This window comes from Sceloporus undulatus, chromosome 5, assembly GCF_019175285.1.
Source record: "Sceloporus undulatus isolate JIND9_A2432 ecotype Alabama chromosome 5, SceUnd_v1.1, whole genome shotgun sequence".
In the NCBI taxonomy this organism is placed as follows: domain Eukaryota; kingdom Metazoa; phylum Chordata; class Lepidosauria; order Squamata; family Phrynosomatidae; genus Sceloporus; species Sceloporus undulatus.
In genome coordinates this window covers 86,689,996-86,705,325 of record NC_056526.1, presented here as the reverse complement: position 1 = coordinate 86,705,325, position 15,330 = coordinate 86,689,996, and the positions used below count along the sequence as shown (strand labels likewise).

Sequence of the window (15,330 nt, the reverse complement as noted above, 5' to 3'; positions counted from 1 at the left end):
CCAGGCCATTTGCAGTATAATTGTCCTCTTTAAAAATCACTTTTATAGGTTTGGCACGTGTGGCTTCACAAAATAGTAAAAGAGGAATAGCACATGGTTTCAGTGCTGGCTCACACTTCTGTTTCATGCGTTGCTGTGGGTAATGTGGCTACAACAAAATGGAAAGGAGGAGAGGGTGCTTTATACTACAAGCCAGTAGATACAGGATTCAGGTTTGTCCTCCTAAAAAGAGAACTGAAATGGTTTTAGTCACTCTTTAGAATAAGCAATGTAAATGGGTTACTTTAAAGCAAGCAAACAAATCTGTACCAATCACAGCAATTACATCTTGGGAGGTTTTTGCATTATAATTAGAACTGATTGCTTTTTCCAATGCAACCTTCCAAACTCTGGGCCAAATCTGTCTTAACATTAATAGGGGTATAATTAAACAAAGCATTTCCTTGATTGCCACTTCAGTTTCTGGGAATACACATTCAGGTTGGCAGTAACATACATGGATAATTGCACACTTATTTTCAAGGTCACACGCAAGAACTTTTCACTATCACTAATAGGAATTTGCTCCCAGAAAAGCTGAGATTACCACGCTGCCATTTGCATGACAGCCTGCAAAATGAGCATGAAAAGTTAAAATATTCATGCAGCCAGCTTTTAGAGTTAAAGACTCAAGTAGAAGCTTTGAGATGACCATCACCGTATTCCCATCTCCAGTGTATTTCTACAGCATGAGCAGGTACATAAGTCATTCACATGTTCCTGGAAGTGGGGTAAAATTCTTGAGTTACTTCAAGTTATGCAATCTAACTCCATTGCAGCCAGGAAGACCTTTGCCACTCAAAGCTTAAAATTAATGGTAAATTACTGGAATGTTTCATTCAGTCCTACAAGAAATAGTGCTCTTTTTTTGGTTCATATATTTATATCCATTTTATGAAAATGCTTTTCCCGTCCATATGTGTTTATCCTGGATTAGAAAAAAACAGTCAAGATCAGCCAAGCTCTATGCTGTGTTTAGAAGTCATCGGAACAGAGTATGAAAAAATAGCCACTTAATTATATAATATTTGTGAAACAATACAAATTTATTCCAGTTTTGTATCAAGAGTTCTGATGATTAAGAAAAGAATTTTTTGATTGATGAGGAGAAGAGAAGAAGGAATCTAATGGCTCATTTGATACTAACTGATTTGTTTCATCTTGAGCTTATATGGAAATCAATTCATTTCTTTAGCTGCACTTGGTTAATAGTCATGAAATATAATACTGAAATAAACCAGTTAATATCAAAGTATCAAAGGTGCTACTAGATTTCTACTTCCCACCAACCTTCCATTTTATTTTTATGCTGTGACAGACTAACACAGCTATCTCTTTGGAAACTACATGCACAATGACAGCAAATACACCTTTCTGTAAAAAAACAAAAACCCAAGAAGCATTAAATTCTTAATATCTAGTTTAAGTTAAGAGGTGACAATATAGATAGGAGAGTTTAACATTCATTCATTTGTATAAGGATTGACCAAAAATGGCTAATTTCTTCGTATTTTGAATTCAAAGAAATTGAGATTTTTAAAACAGAAAACAGAATGCTAGACTTGAACATGGCTTGTGAAAGAATTCAGTTTAGCAAATATGTGGAGGAGAGCATGCGATGGTACCAGCTGTCTCTGCTACAGATTTCTGTGTGTATCCTACAGAAATGAACATTCGAAAGTTATCCAGATTTTTAAGGCAAGATGGATTGCACTTTTTTGTCTTTCTCAAGAGAAGTGAAATGGAAAATGTAGGAAAATGTGAATGCAAGAGACTTCATTTCCATCTCTTATCTGGAAGAATGCCTCTTACCTTCTATTTGAACCTGAGCCCTGAGAAAAGGTGCAGAGTACTTTAGAGTGGCTCTTTTCGGTAGTAGCACCTACAAATATAAATACCCCATTATTTTGTGTTTGCCTGCAAGAATGAATAATTATTATAGCTTTCCTCATTCTGCAGGAGTAAACAATATTTCTTTGCAATGTCCTCCCTTATTTGATTCAGATACCACACAATATGAATCTGCCAATAGCTATCTCAAGGGCACAATATTAGCTTGGTTTACTGTATTGTGAGTGCAATGCAAAACCAGAGACCACTTTATTGTCCAGCTCTTGCAACAAGTCATGGTCAAGTCTGCCAGCTGGTTTGTAAAGTCCCTATTCCCCTGCTTTTGTAACTGTAGAAAAATAATGTCAGTCTAGACTTATCCTCACATTGTTGCAACATCGACTGCCACTCACTTACACAATAGTTCAATGTATCATGTCAGATAGCAACAAGGTTATTGATAAGTACAGCTGAAGGTCAGTAAGAGATGATTCAGAATTGCACTTTAAGAACAGATAGCAGCCACAGTGATAAGAGAAAGCAACTCAAGAACTGACGACACTCGTGATATAAACCACAAGGGTGCATCTTTAAATTATCCTGAAAGTCTTACAGAAAGAGTGTAGTAGGGGAGAGTAGCTCATAACAAAATGATTGTCAAACTGATTTGGATTTTCCTCCGGAAATGTTAGAAGGTGGGGCATCTGGCTTGGGCAGGACATTTGGCTGGGGGGCCATATTTATTGTGGACCAGGTCATCAGGTATGTGTATGTTGGTCTGTGACCGTAATAAATAATACATATCTATCAGTGTTCCTGCTCAATTATTAATTATTGTCACAGGAAATCTATTGCTGGAAGCTTTTATCCAAAAGCATTACAAAAGGTTAAAGTGAACGAGGATCAAGTGCAGGATTGAAAAAATGTCTAGCTCCTAAAGGCTATGGAAGGGGAAAGCAGCACCTAGTTAAATGGTTTGGCTGGATCTAACAAGTTCAACGGCTGAGTGCTTGATTGAGAAGTTGGTGAACCCATGTAGTAGTTTGGGGAAGAAAAATGCAGAGATAGTGCATTTTATATTACATCTCCTAGCAATGTATGTGCCTCAATTTTTCAACAGAATACAGTTTCAAATTTTACTATCTTTTTAGCAAGACTCCTGGAACTTTCAAGGATGTGGGAAGTAAGTCAAGCTGAACTACAGTATTCACACACTTGGGATACTATCAATACTGATACAAAATTTGAGATTGCAAGTGAGAACAACATTAACATTGCCTTCTGCAATGTGGCTGTTATTCTAGAGTCCCCGAACTGCTGGAAAACATAAACAACTTTATAACAGTGTTATGACCCTCCCCCCAGCATTTCTATTGTGGATGGCATAGGCGTTTTGAAACCAGCAACTCAGATTGCAGAGGTAATGGAATTAGAGATTCTGATCAATCCCTGCCTACTCCTGAGGCTGTTTTTGAGGAAGACCCCTTGAATAAAAACATGGAAATGGATTCAGGCTACCTGAATGTTGCCAGGTGGGTTTATCAGTGGAGAGGGAGAGAGATGAATATATGTGTGTTCATACTTCCATTAGCTGGAAATTGGCAATGAAAACCAAATATTTTAATCCTGTTTTTGTCTTTATTAAAAGCTAAGGCACAGCAAAACTGTCTCCCTACTACAATTACATTTACATTACCACAAATGTAAAAATAAAGCATAACTTCAGAAACTGGTACACTCCTACTCCTACCCCATCTCTCTCTCTCTCTCTCTCTCTCTCTCTCACACACACACACACACACACACAGAGAGACAGGTAGTAAAAATATTCTTATACTGTACACAGAATATGCATATACAGAAACATGTAGTATATGCAGATAACATAATAACATTTTTATTTTCAATGAGACATTATCTTCTAAGTCTTTATTAAAAGTACCTGATGAGAGCTGGGAAAGAAACATGTTTTTAAAAGGCCCAGATAAGCTGTCCTGCTACTACAACTAGGTTTAGATGGCAAATGGGACAGTTAATTTTGTATTGACATCACTCTTAAATTGCAGATTAATATGCCAACCCTAGGAACATGGAATGTAAGAAGCACAAATCAAATCAAGGAAAGCTACACACAGTGAAACAAGAAAGGTAATGTATAAATACTGCAGTATTAGGAATGAGCAAGATAAAGTGGTGAGGAATAGGACAATTTGACTCATAACTACGCAGAGTTTTACTCAAGAAACAAAATTTAAAAAAACAAAGAAGTATTGGAGTGATATTTACAGTGAGAAAAGATATAGCAAAAACAGTCAAAGCATAATGCAAAGTCTGACTGAATCATATCAGTAAGAGTTCATGGAAACTATATTAATATAACCACAATCCAAGTTTATGCTCCAGCCACAGAGGCAAAAGATGAAGAAATTGAGAGATTCTATGCAGGAGTCCAAGAGGAAACTGATCATACTTCAAAACAGGGCCTTCTTGCTAATCATAAGTGACGGCAATACAGAAATAGGAAACAGAGCAGAATCGAAGATCATAGGAAACATTGGCCTGGGCTCAAGAAACAAATCAGGAAAAAGACTGGTTGAATTCTGTGAGGCCAACAATTACTTTATTGCAAACACATTCTTCAAGCAACCCAAGAAGTGACTCTATACATGGGAATCACCTGATGGCCAGCACAGAAATCAAATAGGCTATATAATCAGAAGCAGAAGATGGAGAAACTCAATTCTTTCCGCCAAAAACAAGGCCAGCAGCGGACTGTGGCACAGGCCATGAACTACTAATACCAAAGAGTAAAGTTAAAGAACAGTAGACCAACCATCATGCCAAAATACAACCTGAAAAATGTTACCAAAGAATTTAAAGACAAAGTGAATTTCCCCCCCAATATTAGGTCTAATTGACCAGGGGCCAGAAAGATTCTGAACTGAGGGCAGGGATATTGTCAGTCAGGAAAGCGGAAAGCAGAAAGACTATCTTGAGCTAAAAAGAAAGAAGAAGCTCAATGGATGACAGACGAAGCCCTACAAGTAGTCAAGGACAGAAAATAAGGGTTCGTAGGTTCCTATGGGTCTAAGTCAATTCGGAGGCAGTAAACATCAGAAAATGCATTTAAAACACATACATACAAGGAAAAGAAAGGGAGGAAAATATTCTTGCACAAAGAAAGTGACAGAATTCAGATCATGAAAAGAAAATATTTATACCTTGCTTTTGGCTTCGTAAACAACTAAATGATTTAAAAAGCCCAGAAAAACGTATTTCTCTCGCTTTAAATTGTTGGCCTCACAGAATTGGAAAGCAGAATATTCTTACACAGAAGACAGATGAAATCTCCCAGAACAACAGATATGCAAACAACATACTTACTGAAGGCCAGTTAGACTCTTCTTATAGTTTTTGTTTTAAAATAAGCTTTACAAGATACCTGTTTTTATACCCTTCTTTATTTTAAATCATTATATCTGGGGAGCTCACACATTTTAGTTACAGTGTTCTGTTTACTTTGATAGTTTTTCTAATCTTCCCCTTGCACACACTTCATGTTTTGCCAAATAAGTTGGTGTTTTGAACTACATGTATCTAGGGGGGCTTAGATAACAGGACATGAAGTGATAATGGGACATGCAATCAGAGCCCAAGAGTATGGATCTTTCATGGTACTCACCCAGTTCACTGTTTGAACTCAATCCATGATTGAATTTTGATTAATATTTTCCTTGCATACACCTCATGTTTTCCAAAACAAGTTAGTGTTTTGAACTACAATTTTCAGTTAGGGGTTTCTTGGATACTGGGACATGCAGCATGCAGTTTTAGACCTAGGGTATGGGTCTCTGATGGTATCAGAACTGTCTCTTTTTGAATTCAGCCCCTAGTTTCATTTCTTCCTAGCCAGCTTTTGTAAAATATAGGCAGGTAAAGTAACAAGAGAAGGATTTTGTTCAACATTTTACTTTACAGATGTTAGAAAACCTTTATAGGACACCATCAAAACATCAGAATCATTTTATTCAACATTCTTTATTTTAAAACCATTCAGATGCCCTCTTTTTAATAACAACTGGGACATAATCTAAAAATTATTTGTCAGATGGTTTCAGCAGACATTTCAAAGAATGAGGTGCTTTTTCACCCTGGTAATCGTTGTTAGAATATCTAAAACATCACTCACACTTTTCACATCCTGAAACTGGTGCCTATTGATCAGGGATGCTGGAGCAAGTTCCAGGAGTGGTTGCATGTCCCCACTGGGACCAGATGGGGTGCACATTTGGAAGTCTACCACAATGGGACAGTTTGGACCATGTGGGTCTGGGGAGGTCTAAAACTGGTTCCTACTTGTCAGGAGTGGTGAGGTGAGCTCCCAAAGGGGTCCATATGACCCACTGGAGCCAATCAAGGCATACATTGGAAGTCTCCCCAATTGGACTGTTTTGACCATATGGATCAGAAAATGGTTCCTTTTTGTAAGGGTGCATTTCCAAAAGATTAGTATTCCAGATATTCCGTTTAAAAAATTATTACAGGTTGAGTCTCCCTCATCTGGAATTCTGAAACCCAAAATGTCCCAGAAACCCAAAATGGTGTTCATGGGAGGCTGAGATAGTGACACCTTTGCTTTCTGATGGTTCAGTGTACACAAACTTTGCCTCACACACAAAATTATTTAACAGTATTGTATAAAATTATCTTCAGGCTGTATGCATAAAGTATATATGAAACATTAATGAACTTTGTGTTTAGACTTGGGTGCCCTCTCCAAGATATCTTTGCATATATGTATGTATATGCAAATACAGGTATTCCAAAATACTATATGTGTGTGTGTACACACACACACACACACACACACACACACACACACAATGCAAAACACTTCTGGTCCAAAATATTTTGGATAAGGAAGGGAGCTTCAAACTGTATAATGTAAAAACCATTACATTTATATATAACATTCTCTTCAAGGAAAGCATACAAAAGTTTCCAGGGATTGGAGCACAGGGAGTAAGGGCAGGGAGTAATTCCTTCCAGGAAATTATTAGGTCTTTATTCATATAGCTTCAGAATGTGGTCATTAGCTTAGCTTCTCATTCATTATTTTTACAAAGTTTTTATCAAGACATTTGTGGAGTTAACTTGTTTTACATGGACTAGGCACCTGATTTTTAACTGCTGCAACCTTTTAATTGTTTTAACGTGTTGTCAAATTAATATATTTTATCCCATTTATTGTTAGTGTAATTTGGAGCTGGTTTAAATTTTGTATTGTTTCATCTATATATCACTGTGAAATGCCATGCTAAAGGCTGGGATACAAATAATTAAATGTATGTACCACAAGCTACATTAGCTTTAGCCAAGAGACATGGTCATGATCACAAGGTAGTCATCTTCTCTCTCTTGCTTGGTGATATTCTGCAAGTACTCTTAAGAGAATCTCGCTTGTAGTTGTTGCATTATGTGTATGTATAAAATTGCCTTCCAGTTGCTTGTCAACTAAGGGTGATTCCATGAATTTGATAGGGTTTTCTTTGGCAAGGGATAGTTGAAGGGGCTTATTACTCCATGACAAACTGCATTTGCCAATAGAACAAGGTTTAAAAGTTGCAGAAACCTTTTCCTTCTTGTGTTTTGGGACCTCACCACATTGTAGATGAACAAAAGTAAAATGTACCTTTCATTTTTATTACTATTTTCATTAAAATTACAAACATGAGCTAATAAAGGTCTTTAATTGAGGCAATGGACATGAGATAAATAAAATTAGCCTTAATTGGGGTGGGGGTATTTTTTTTTACTTATTTAATAAAAAACAAAGAGAAGGAATCAGTTTCATAATGTTCACACACACACACATTTTAATTGTTTATACGTTATTATGTTTATTATATTAATTGTTTACATTTTAAATATATTGTCAAAGGTTTTTAAAGAAATAATTCCCCCATCAACAAACATGATTCCATTCCTTCCAATTAAATTTTGGATACCATGCTGACGTTTTATCAATTCTTTTGATATCTTATGATTTAGATGGGAGATATGGAATCTTAGCTGTCAAATGATCAATAATATACAACTATGCAGAAGCTGTTCAGTGCTGAACTCATATATTGTAGTATAGTAAAAACTATAGTATAGTAAATACTATACTACAATTTGACAAAATAGCTGAGTATCTGCACAACGAAAGGAACCAATGAACATTTAAGAAAAGTTTTTAAATCTGTTTCCTCAATTGTCTAAAATCAAAACAGGAAACAGATGGAAACACAGAGCAAGTCTGCTGAAGCAGCTTATATACCTAGAAATCTTCCCAAAGATAAAATATAGTATTATAAATTGTCCCAATACGCAAAATATTGCAAGTCTGGATTAAGCAGTAAATATCTGTACACCATTTCTCAATACAGCCTTAGAAAAGCCTTACCTCTAGACATAGAAGAAGGCTCTTTGCTCCTTGTAAAATCAGATTTCGCCATAAAATTACCTAAAGTTGTTGTGTGCATCCTTCCACTGACAAAGGAAAACCTTAAGTCATGGGTTGGGAGGATGGTTTTATAGGTTTCACTTCTCCCTTTAGTGCCAGAAAATGCTCTGAACTTATATTACATGGCTATTTATATCACTAGAAAACCTTTTACCTACCTAGACAATTGTTTTTTGTGAGGAGGGTTTTTCCGATCCAAGTAAGACATGGGTTAGGGAAAGAGAAAATATTCTGTTGTCCCTTTCACATGTGTCACACCCAACCCTACTTCCCATTTTCCTCTTCCCATTCTCTCTCTTTCTCTCTCACACACATATACAGAGTGTCAAAATAAAGCATCTAATGCTGCTAAACATATTCCAAATTCCGTGTTACATATCATTACGCTGATACACATTTACGAAAGACTATTGTTTTGTTACAAATATGGGGATATCAAGTCCTTGCCTTGTTATCTAAATATAATCAAAACTCTTCCCTAGAATTATAGGTGCCAAAAAATAAAGTGCCAAAAAGGAAGTAGGCTATTGTCTTGTGGTATACAATCTTGTTGCTGTCCAAAAGTTGGATATATTATTTTTAGAGGGTGCTTAAAGCTATTCAACCTTTCAGTATAGCCAGAATGGGGTGGCCTTCAGATGTTATTAGACTGCAGTTCCCATCAGCCCTAGGCAGCCTAGACAATGGTAAGGGAAGGGGGGAACTAAAGGTCAGCAACATTTTGAAGGTACCATATTGCCCACTCCTGTGTGTTGAGAGTTTAACCATGGAAGCATAGGATTCCCTATGGAGAGATGTTCTTGGCTGTATGGATTAAAGTTCTGTACAAAGGAAAGGAAATATTTTGAAGAGATAGAAATATTTTGAAGAGACCTGAGGATTTGAAAGAAAGCTGTTAAATGTTTCAAGAAACATAAGTGGAGAATTAATGAATTGAGCTCTGAAGCAACCCAAGTATTAGAGCCGTCACATACAGCCAGTGGTTATAGGGCACCTGGTTTTTTACACTCATGCCAATAAAGTATGGGCCTGAACATACAGGCCAAAATAAAGCTGCTTTGGGTCACTTTTGAGGTATGCTGTTTAAATGACACACACATCTTAAGAAGCCAGAAGCTGCGCCAGAAGCTGCGTTCCAGTCCTTAGGACTGGAGTATGGTTTTGACAGGGCTTCTGGCCTCTTAGGATGCATGCATGCATCATTTAAACAGTATACCTCCAAAGTGACCTGAAGCAGCTTTGTTTTGGCCTGTCTGTTCGGGCCCTATAAAGAGTTTTCTAGGAAAGGCTAGTGGTAGTCTAGTTCCACACCACAGGCATTTATCATTATCAAAGTCCAGTTGAGGGACAATGATTTACACCATTTAGTTGATTCCTCCTGCCTTCCTTCCCATATGTTTTAAGTTTGACCTTATTCTGTACATTCTTTACATCTCTAGAAGTTCAGTGCCTATTGAACTCATATACCTGTCACACAACTAGGAATGTTGCCAATTGTGTTCTTGAGGGAAGACACAACTAATTTCATGTTTTCAAATGGTACTGTTACTCAGAAGACAGCATTCTTGTGCATTTAAATACTATTTTCTGTGCTGTATTTTGCACAGCATTTCTGCACTGTATTCAAAGGCTTATTCTGTGTAAATCACACATTTTTGATGCAAAACAGGCAGCATTTTATTTACAGAACTCTGCACAGAAAACACTATTGCTATTTTACATTCTGTGTTTTCTGCACAAAAAGCATGATGTGTGATTTTTGCACAGAATACGTTCTGAACTGTGGTACTTTTTTCTATCCAAGGTTCTTCTCAAACTCAGAAACACAATTTTTTTTAAATGATTTACATATTTTTCAAAGCTCTAAGACCTTTTGAGATAAAACAAGATAGAAATGCTTTAATTAATAAATAACTATTGCAAGGGGGAATCCTAACCCTAGAAACACATATGCTGTTACAGAAGATACGGTATAATTTCCCTCCACTAACTGCCTTAAATAATGTCTCATTTTTTAAAAAATTATTTTTCCCTACAATGGGATGCCCTCTCCAAAAATGTGAATATAAGTAGTTTATATTATTCATTCTTTTCCTTACTTTGATACCTTTTTGACAGACTGAATGGGGACTCATCAATGAAAATATGCTTATTTCAACTACTTATCTAGCTGCACCTTTCAAAAAAAATTACTGGTTATTCATATTTTAATTTCTTCTGTATGAACTGTAAAGAAGAGATAGGCCAAGGGAGAAAGGCTTGGAAGGAAATCTTGCATTGTGAAATCCTATTCATTTTTGCTTTTTAAAAAAAGGGGTTCATAAAAAGGGGGAAACTAAAGATTTCAGAGCAATTTGTTCAGAAATTTATCTTAAGATCCATGAAAACAGAAAGACTGGCATAAATTGTGTGGTGCTCCCATTAGCTTACAAGTTAAGCACATTTCTTAGAGGGGGGCTGATGACAATGTCTTTTCAGGTGATACAAATGCAATTCAAAGTACAAGCTGCAAAAAAAGATAGCATTCATCTCAGCCAGAATAGTTTTCTTTCCCTCCTTTTTATAACATTGCTTTTTAAAAGGCCAATGTTTTTCTGATACTTATGAATAACTATGTAAGTTTATATCTAGGCATAATTTGCTGTAAAACATATACTCATCAAAATTGCTGATAACTGTACTGAAAATGGTATATACGTTCTCCTTCACAAACATACTGGAATTGTTGCAAAACTCCAATATCCTTTTCAGTAGTGTTAATATCCATTTCCCAAATCAGCATATTTCAGTGGCATTTAGGATCATGACAGGGGACATGCAATGGATCTACTACTCTAGGACCTGAACCAATCATTGCCTGAAGATGCTGACAAACCTGGATGGATGGACGAGTTTCTTTCAGTAACCCTGCCAAAAGGATTTGTAGAGTTGCCAAAAAAAGCTTTCTGTGAGTTGAGCCTTTATCCACAGAGAAAGTAGGTTACTGTAACAAGTCTATAGCAACCCAGGGCACCACGAACTTCTCAGTTCTCCAAGAGTCTGTTGATCTTTCCTCAGACTCAGTAGGGACGGAAGAGGCAAGGAGCAGAGACGTAAAGTGCTTTAGTGGCTCAATTGTCTCAGGAGACCAAGGAGAAGTGATTGAGTCCAAGACAGCCAACCCTTTCCCCCACTTCACACAAGCAGCACTGGACCAAAGGGAGAAAAAAAACCCACACACCAAAAGACACTGCACCCAGTTTTCTCAGTTCTTTACAGTAATTGCGAACTAGGAGGTAAGGTATCAAATACATATAAGACAACCCAGGCAAACAGGTTTGAATGAGTGAAGAAACTTATCCAATGACACTTAACAATTATGTAGCATTTTGGTCCACAATACTCTTTTGCAAATATTAACTTTAATACCTAACTAATCCATGCTAACTTAGGTGAGAAATAAACAAAGCAGGATGACGCAATGCTGATTTCTGCAATTTAAGCAGAGAAACTGATCATGTTACCACTTGGAAAGAGGGCACAAGGCACGTTGGGAAGCATTACTGAAAATATTGAACAAATGGCTTGGCAATAAGCTTTGAAGCTTAAGAATTCTGCCCTAGGTTCAAAATGGATTGCTTTCTTCCATTTTCCTAGTTCTCTTAGGTTTCATAACCACCCAGGTCAAATCTTTCTCTTGTCTAGGCATTTATCCTGCCTACAATTCCTGCTTCTACTTAGAGAAGGTCTGTACACTATTATCGTCCAAGCTCCAGTCATCTCAGGAATCTGTGACTGCTTCACACTGTGATTCAGTAAGTAAGCTAGTTGATCTTCATGGAATGTTCAAATGAAAGCATGTACCTGGATGAATGCTAGTTTGGTATTTGTTTGGGGGGAAACATGTTTTCTGGATAAATCTACCAGCTCTTCTGGACCTCAGTCTCTTTCTCAATCAGCAGTCACAGAGTGATTCTAAACTACACCTTGAAAATAGAACCAGAGTGTACTGCTTTGTAGCGATTTCAGAAGGTAGTACTAGGAGTCTATTTTGCTACTCACAAGAATGCTAATTTTGGAGAGTCTCCCATATTCCATTTTATCCCCTATGACTTTTAACTAGCATGAAACTGCCAAGCTACATAGTGTAGAGATCTGGAATACCACATCATCCGTGTGGTCATGGTATTCTGCTGATTCTACCCTTCTAAACACACACACACTTTTTCAAATTAGAATTATATGAAGCAGTGAAACCCTTGAATGCATGCACAGATACAACAATTCCTTAGATCAGGAAATTAGGTGACTGGCAAGTTCCATGCTGAAACCTAAACTTGAGCCATACAGACAACTGAGGACAATGGACAGAAGTAAATTGAAGGTACCACCTGGATCGGCACATATGTGCTCTGAGTTAGGATTGATTAGATGTTATCTCTAAAGTCCATGCTTCTTTTAGATGCCCAGAGAACTATTGTAATTTATTAAACAAACACTAATATAAGTGCTATTGGTTCAATGAATTTACTCCAGATGGACTAACAATTGGATTTAGGCCTAGGCTATTGTAATAAATTCTGTGTGGAGCTGCCCTTGAAGACATTTCAAAACTGCCATTTAATTCAAAATGTAGGCATCCTCCTCCTGCCTTGTACAACCCAACATGATCATATAATATACACGAGGACCCAAAATAGCATAACAACTAAAGCGTAACTGGGCTTACTCACTGGTTACATTCCAAAATGTGCCTATTGTCTAGTCTTGGAAACCATTTAACAATAATTTGATTATAAGATTAATATTAATAGTAATATCTGAGGCACTTTTGGAGGTCATTGAAGAGGGAGCAGACTTGCTCCAAAAGGCATGACTAGAACCTACGGGTCAAAGTTATCAGTTAAGAGGAACCTCCTAATGGTAAGAACTGTTCCACTATGAATAAATTTGCTGGTATTAAAATTGAGCAGAATTCAGAAGAGTTATTACTGTTAGAGTACACAACTCATTGAGGCAGGGTGGCCACTGAGTATGTAAACTGGGGTATTCTGGGAGCTGCAACTAAAACAAAGTAACTAGAATCATAGAATTGTAGAGTTGGAAGAAACCACAAAGGCCATCCAGTCCAACCTCCTGCCACGCAGGAAGTTACAATCAAAGCATCCCTGACAGATGGCCATGCAGCCTCAGTTTAAAGACCTCTAAGGAAGGAGACTCCACTACACTCCGAGGGAGTGTGACCCACTGTTGAACAGCCCTTACTGTCAGGAAGTTCCTCCTAATGTTCAAGTGGAATTTCTTTTCCTGTAGCTTGTATCCATTGTTCTGGGTCCTGTTCTCTGAAGCAGCAGAAAACAAGCTTGCTCCCTCCTAAATATGACATCCCTTCAAATATTTAAACAGGGCTATCATATCACCTCTTAACCTTCTCTTCTCCAGACTAAACATCCCCAGCTCCCTAAGGCGTTCCTCATAGGGCATGGTTTCCAGACCCTTCACCATTTTACTCGCCCTCCTTTGGACACACTCCAGTTTCTCAACATCTTTTTTGAATTGTGGTGCCCTGAACTGGACACAGTATTTCAGGTAGGGCCTGACCAAAGCAGAATAGAGTGGTACTATTACATCCTTTGATCTAGACACTATATTTTTATTGATGCAGCCTAAAATTGGCCCTTTTAACTGCTGCATTGCACCATTGACTCATGTTCAACTTGTGATCTACTTGGACAATTAGATCCCTTTCACACATTGTTTTATTCAGCCAGGTGTCCTCCATCCTATAGCTGCCTTAAATGCAATTATCTTACATTTCTCCATGTTGAATTTCATTTTGTTAGCTTTGGCCCAGCTTTCTAGTCTATTCAGGTCATTTTGAATTTTGATCCTGTCCTCTGGGGTATTAGCTACTCCTCCTAATTTGGTATCATCTGCAAATTTGATAAGTACGCCCCCAAAGTCATTGATAAAGATGTTGAACAGAACCTTGTGGCACCCCACTGGTCACTGCTCTACAGGATGAAAAGAAGCAATTGTTGATCACCCTTTGGGTTCGGCTGGTCATCTAATTACAAATCCATGTAACAGTTGCCTTGTCTAGCCCACATTTTGCAAGCTTGTTTGCAAGAATGTCAAGGGGAACCTTGTCAAAGGCCTTACTGAAATCAAGATATAATATATATACACAGCATTCCCTTCATCTACCAAGCTGGTAATTTTATCAAATAAAGAGATAAGATTTATCTGCCGTGACTTCTTTCTCTGAAACCCATGTTGACTTTTTAATAAATAATAAATAAAATTTTTTATTTTTATACCGCCCTTCCAAAGATCAGGGCGGTTAACAGCATAATAAAACAGTACAATATACAAAACATACATCAAAACTTATATACACATACAATAAAAACAGAATAAAAACCCCGTTAGCCCGTCTCCTTGCCAATAAAGAGGAAGGGAGGCCTATTAGGACTTTAATTGGGGAATGCAGCTTGGAAAAGGAAGGTTTTTAAATCCCTTCTAAATTGGGCCAGGGAGGTGGCCAAGCGGAGCTCTGTGGGCAGCGTGTTCCAGCGTGTTGTGATTATGGAATTGCCTTCTAGATGTTCACAGACTCTCTGTTTAATGATCTGCTCTAAAATCTTTCCTGGTATTGATGTCAGACTAACTGGACAATAATTGTTGGGATCCTCTTTTTTCTCCTTTTTGAACATTGGGACAACGTTTGTCCTCCTCCAATCTGCTGAGACTTCTGTTCTCCAGGAGTTCTCAAAGATTATTGCCAATGGCTCTGATATTACATTTGCCAACTCTTTTAATACCCTTGGTAGTTCATCTGATCCTGGAGACTTATATTCATTTAGATTAACCAGGTATTCCTGTACTATCTCTTTATTTATTCTGTGCTGATTTTCCCCTCTTCTGTCCCCTCCTCTTTCATTCTCATGTTGAGCACCTTTTGCCTTTTCTGA

General features: G+C 37.4%; 1 protein-coding gene and 1 long non-coding RNA gene across 6 annotated transcripts in view; one reads left to right on the top strand and one right to left on the bottom strand.

Moving 5' to 3' along the window:
- CD36 (CD36 molecule) overlaps positions 1 to 15,330 on the bottom strand; it is a 103,403-nt gene that overhangs the window by 45,923 nt on the left and 42,150 nt on the right. Inside the window, exon 1 of one of the 4 annotated variants that reach the window (XM_042467392.1) lies at positions 8,536 to 8,665. The exons of 2 other annotated variants lie outside the window; for them this stretch is intronic. The gene's annotated coding sequence lies outside the window, so the exon portion shown is untranslated. Of the gene's footprint in view, positions 1 to 8,317; positions 8,450 to 8,535; positions 8,666 to 15,330 lie in introns of those variants that run through there. One more of the 4 variants, XM_042467391.1, reaches the window with a different exon arrangement.
- LOC121930699 overlaps positions 1 to 15,330 on the top strand; it is a 47,780-nt gene that overhangs the window by 3,482 nt on the left and 28,968 nt on the right. Inside the window, exon 2 of one of the 2 annotated variants that reach the window (XR_006103998.1) lies at positions 3,936 to 4,017. The exons of the other annotated variant lie outside the window; for it this stretch is intronic. This is a non-coding gene — a long non-coding RNA (uncharacterized LOC121930699). The remainder of the gene's footprint in view (positions 1 to 3,935; positions 4,018 to 15,330) is intronic. 2 annotated transcript variants of the gene reach the window in all.